This window comes from Myotis davidii, unplaced genomic scaffold (assembly GCF_000327345.1).
Source record: "Myotis davidii unplaced genomic scaffold, ASM32734v1 scaffold277, whole genome shotgun sequence".
Classification (NCBI taxonomy): Eukaryota; Metazoa; Chordata; class Mammalia; order Chiroptera; family Vespertilionidae; genus Myotis; species Myotis davidii.
The window spans coordinates 4094134-4100263 of NW_006289214.1; positions in this window are offsets into that span (position 1 = coordinate 4094134).

Genomic DNA, 6130 nt, shown 5'->3' on the forward strand with positions numbered 1-6130 from the left:
GTCACTCCCTCTCAAATGCCCTTTAATGTCACCTAAGAGAGAACATTTTCAAAATACACAACATAAAGCATTTTTATATTGTTAAGTAACTTCTTTATCACTACAACAGCTGACTAAATGTAACCCAAAATATTTGGGATTGGCTTTGGAGACAGGTGGTGAACAATGAGGAGTCCATTTTTAGAGACTGAACTAATAACTGCCATTTTATACAGTGGCAAAACATTTAGTAATAAACCTAGTGCCCAGGACTATTTGAGAGGCAAAAATATACACTTAATGATATTTTAGCTCCGGCCAAAGAAATTCCTAGAAGAAAATCTATATTAATAAAAGCCCAGGTGGTCCTCGCACCCTTGTGCGCAACGACGCCACAAGGTGGCTGTGCACACAGTGGCGGTGGGGCCCCGTGGCTGTTCTGTGCAATGAGGCCTAGAGGTCCTGGAGCCCTGCACGGTGTGGAGGAGGATGGTCCCAGTGTCGCCGCCACCTTGCGCAGAGGAGGCGGGTCCTGGCAGAGGAGGCGGGTTGTGGCAGGGGAGGGTAGTTGTAGACAATCATGCCAGTAGGCAGAAGTAGTTAGGGGCAATCAGACAGGCAGGCAGGTGAGCGGTTAGGAGCCAGTGGTCCCAGATTGTGTGAGAGAGATACCCGACTGCTGGTTTAGGCCTGATCCCAGCAGTCAAACATCCCATGAGGTGTCCTGGATTAGAGAGGGTGTAGTCTAGGCTGAGAGACACCCCACCCCCCACCCCCGTGCACAAATTTTGTGCATGCTAGGCCTCTATAGTCTGGGCTGAGAGACACCCCGCCCCCCACCCCGTGCACAAATTTTGTGCACTGGGCCTCCAGCTATTAGATAAAGTTGTGTTTTATTCATGTTATTGGATATATAAGGAGTAGGTGAGGTCAGAAAAACAAATTGTCCTATTTGAAGAAGTGAAAGTCTAAGAAAAGAATCCAGAAATTGCAAGATTTAGAGGGGTACAAAATAAAACATTGCCTACCTTCTACCAGCAAAAAAAAACCCCACTCAGATACATTTTAAGCCATAAGATATTTATTAAGAAATGTGATTGGATTAATGACACCTTTAAATCCCTTTAGTTGGACAAAATAACCCAATGAAAGGAATCAAGGTAGAGATCCCTGGAAACTGATAGCCTCAAAATATCTGTGATTGAGTTTATATCTAGAGAGAGTGTCAGGTTTTGAAAGAATTGTCAGTATAGTTATAGACATATAGAGCTGATTGGATTGAAATTTTTTAAATGTATTTTATTTATTTTAGGGTGGACGCCTGTATTACAAAAGACTGTGACAATTCAACATGTAAAATCACATTTAATTTATTACCTTTTTACAGGCTGAAAGCAGCCTAAATATTCTGTTCAGATAATAAGAAATGCTTATTTCCCAAGTCTATTATTGAGGGTGACCAAGGAGGACAAAGGAAAAGGAAGGTGCCCTGGAGGAAGGAGTCAAGTGCAACTCTCTGGGAACAATAATGGGTCTAATCAGGGAGTGTCCATTTCTCCTGGGGAGGGGACCTTGTAATATTAGATTAACAGTATTTTTGGATTTCATTGATCAGGACTGATGAGTCACCTTCCGCCCCCGTTTCTTTCTGAATGGGAGCATTTATTTAACTTATTTTGGCTCTCTTTTAGTATTATATGTTGAATGTGTGAATGTGTGGTGTAGAATAATGAGCAGGCATCTCACATCTGAATCGATGTGAAGACTACCAAGAGATCCGGGCATTTTTGCCTGATACCATGTTTGGATGAGAATTTCAGGTTGCTTCCTGAGCTCTTAGTATCTAATTAGAAATTACAAATATAATTTTACCAACTGATATACATTAAAATGTACACTTCATTATACTTTAATTATCTTTATTTTCCTCAAATATTTTTCTTTTGAACTACTTGCTTCTACTTTTTTCTGTTTCTTAAATTACTTCCTGATTCATTGACCTATGTTTTGAAAGAAAAGATTTTATTTTCCTTTATCCAAGTGATGAGGGAATAGCCCTGTATGTAGTTTTATCTCAACTACTCTTAAACCCCATAATAGGCACTGCTCTTAAACTTCTAATCAACGTTGCTTGATGACAATCTAACCACTTGGTCCTAGTAAAGACTAAATATCAAGTCCTCACAAATCCTCAGTTATACTCTCTCCTCACTCAGATGCATCCTACTGCACTCTTGCAAATTGTAGCCTTTTCTAAAATAAAGGCAGGAGTGGGGGACTGGATTAAAGAAGGTGAAGACATTAGCCAAAGAGCATATATGCATAACCCATAGATACAGACAATAGTGAGATGGTGGACATAGTGAAGGGGGAGTGAGGGCTATATGGAGGTGGGCAAAGGTGGGAGGAATAGAACATCTGTAATAGTATCAACAATAAAAATATAGTTTTAAAAATGCTTATAAGAGGTAAAAAAAATCCAGAATTGTGTTTTTACTTATTTTGTAATATATTTTTATTGATTTCAGAAAGGAAGGGAGAGGGAGAGAAAGACAGAAACATCAGTGGTAAGAGATAATCATACTATGTGGGGCATGCAAGAGGCAGCCTCATAATGATTAGGAACAGAATCAAGCTGTGACCTCCTGATTCATAGGTCAACTCTCAACCACTGAGCCACGCTGACCGGGATAGAATTGTGTGTTTAAGGAGAGGTATGATTTACAACAGGTTTAGAAGTTTGTCCATATGATACTAATTTATTTCTTAAAATTTAAAGTCTGACACTAAAACATTTGGTTGGAAAAACAATGAAGATGAAAAAGAAAATAACAGTGCTTCAGCTACTTAAATATTAAGAATCACCTCAATTACTCCAATAATATATACAACCTTGTTTTAAAAAAACTTTCTAGAACTTATGTATCATTAATTTAAAATCATGCACAAATTTAATGTTCCGTTTTAGTCTATAAATATACATGAATTCTAAATGAGTTACTGTCTTATTAAAATCTTGCAGATTTAAGAGACTAAAGTATTTTGAATGTAAAAAGTAATCTACTATTGACATTAAAAATAAAACATAAAAACCCCTCTATTCTCCATGTTAAATGAATTTTTCAGGTTGGAAGAGTCAGAAAACAAAAGAAAGGTATGAACCTGGTTTCTCCATCTGTCTGCTGAGCAGGGACTCATCAGTTAGTATGATATGGGCTTCCCTTAAGTTTGTGGAACAGTTGTCATGGCAACTGCAATTCTATGTACCACTGCTTGTATGAAATCAGGAGTAGGATTGAGAAAAAAAGTTCCCTTGTCAGAAACAGAAAATATAGGGAAGTAAAATTTTGCACTTATCTTTGCCAGAAGAGAAAAAAAATGTAGGAGTGTGTGTGTGTGTGTGTGTGTGTGTGTGTGTGTGTGTGTGTTTAGGAAGAAGGAAAAGAGCATCTGTTTAGAAAATTATATGCCATTATTTTTTTCTTGAAATGTATACATGTATCTGAATTTCATACAAAGTTTAGGATGAGATAAATATATTTTATACCTAATTAACTTATTGAAATTGAACCAGTTTTCTAAATTAGCCAAAAATGTGAACATACCTCTAATCATTTCTTATGTGTTTTTAATGTTATAATAAAATCTGGAAATTATAATAAAGGGATTTTTCCTTCATGAAATCCATTAAGTAATTTAAATCATGTTGTGCATAGTGACAAATATTAACATTTATAACACTTATAGAATAATAAAATGTGCTCCTAAAAAGGCCTAGTAACTAAATGCAACAACCGTTGGTGATATTTAGTTAAATTATGCATTAAATAAAAAATAAAAAAACATTACTTTGAACTCTTTAAGGAGAATCAGTCTTGGAAAATATTAAGAGTACTTTGTTTACTAGCAAGTTCATTTGTAAAGATTCAGAGACTGAGCAGAGCCACTGTTTCACTCCAACAGGTATGAAGAGTAAGAACATTAGGGATAGAAGGATGCTGTAGTTTTGTGAATCCTTATATCTCTTCTTTATTCTTTTTTTTTCTGTTTAAGGTTGTCTGGACTCTTTGCAGTTTGGGGCTATGACAAAGAGCACTTCTATGAAAAATTGTGCACAATTTTTTTGTGTACAAATAACTACTCATTTTTCTTCAATAAATACCCAGGGGTATAATTGCTGGATCATATTCTAAATGTCTTTTTTTTTTTATCAAATAAACGACCAGATTATTTTCTATAGTGGTGGGACCATTTTACATTCCCTGCAGCAATTCAGGAGAGATCCAGTTTCTCCACATATTTGCTAGAATTGGATATTTTCATTTTTTATGTTGTAATATTTCATGAGACTTCCATTTGTACACCCTCCTGTGTTAAATAGTACTTCATGTCTTCTGCACATTTTTAATTAGATTGTTTGGATTTGAGAGTTCTTCATACATTCTGGTTATAGGTCTTTCAGCAGATATGTAGTTGGTAAAGATTTTAACCCCAAATGAAGCTTATTTTTAAAAATTATTTTAATGTTTTTTTTAAAGAACAACATTATCAATTGCCATTTTATTTATATTTTAGGTTTTTCTCTCTGATTTTTGTTTCTCTGTTGTCTTCTTACTGTTTTCCTTTGGCTATCTTGAACATTTATTAAAATTTCATTTTTATTTATTTTTAGTGCATCCCTTTGTATACTATTTTTAGTGGTTGCTCTAAGTAGTCTATTAATATATAAATAATAAATTCTATTATGTCAACATATTGCCAGTTGGAGTAAAGTGTCAAAAGCTTACCTTCCTTTACCATCCCTTTACCATCCTGAATGTATCTGCTTGCAGTGGTAACTACATTAGACAGTTTTATAATTTTTGTTTAACCAAAAAGAATAATTAATAAACTAATGACTCAAAGGAATGTTTATTGTATTTAACAATAATTTTGCTTTTCTCTTTTCTTTTTTTTTATCCTGATATTCAAAACTTCATCCTATATAATAAAAGCCTAATATGCCAAATGCCCAGTCAACCGGTCAACTGTTCAACCAATCAAAGGGTAATATGCTAATGATATGCTATGGCCACTCAACTGCTTACTATGACCCCCAGGAGGCAGGCAGTCAACTGGTTGACCAGTTGCTAGGGTCTGGATGATTGGGACTGAGTGAGATGGGCCAGACACTCCCTGAAGCCCTCCTGTAGTTCCTCCCCAGATGGCAAATCATTCGCGTCTGTCCCTGGCCCCAATCATGCAATGGTGGGATCCCCCAGCCTGGCCTGCACCCCCTTGCAACCCAGAACCCCTGGGGGATGTCAAAGAGCTGGTTTCAGGCCAGGCCAAGGGACCCCACTGGTTCTCAAATTCATGCACTGGGCCTCTAGTTTATTATAATTTTTTAATGTTTAAAGATCCTCCTTCAGTCATGCTTTAGAAGAGGTCTGCTATTGAAAAATTCACTTAATTTTCTTTCATCTGAGCCTGTCTTGATTTCCCCTTCATTTCTGAAGTGTATTTTCACTCAATATAGAATTCTAGGTTGACGGTTCCTTTTTTTCAGCACTTGAAAAATATTGTGCCACTTCCTCTGGACTCTATGATTTCTGATGAGCAATTCACTGGCTTTCAAATTGTTTTTCCCATAAATTGGTAATGCTTTGTTTCTCTCTGGCTGTTTTCCAGAATTTTTGTTTGTCTTTTGTTTTCAAAAGTTTCCTTATGGTGTGGTGCCATGATAGGAATTTATTTTAGTTTATCCGATTTTATACTCATTCACCTTCTTTAATATGTAGGTTTATGTTTAGTATTTCCATTCTTTGTGTATCGAATTTGAGGAGTTTTTAGCAATTATTTATTGGAGTACTTTTTAAGTGTCACCCTTTTTCTCTCTTCTTATGGAAATCTAATGACACAAATGTTTTCTATTTTGTTATAGTCTACATACTCCTGAGGGTATGCTTATATATTTTTCCCCAGTCTGTTTTCTCTCTGTTGTTCAGATTGGACAATTTCCATTGATTTGTCTTCAGAATTGCTTCTTCATTACGCTATTGATACCATCAACTAATTTTTTCCAATTATTACATTTTCTTAGTTCTATGATTTCCATTTGGTTCTTCATTATATTTTATGCATCTGCTGAACTTTTCTATTTTTTTTATTT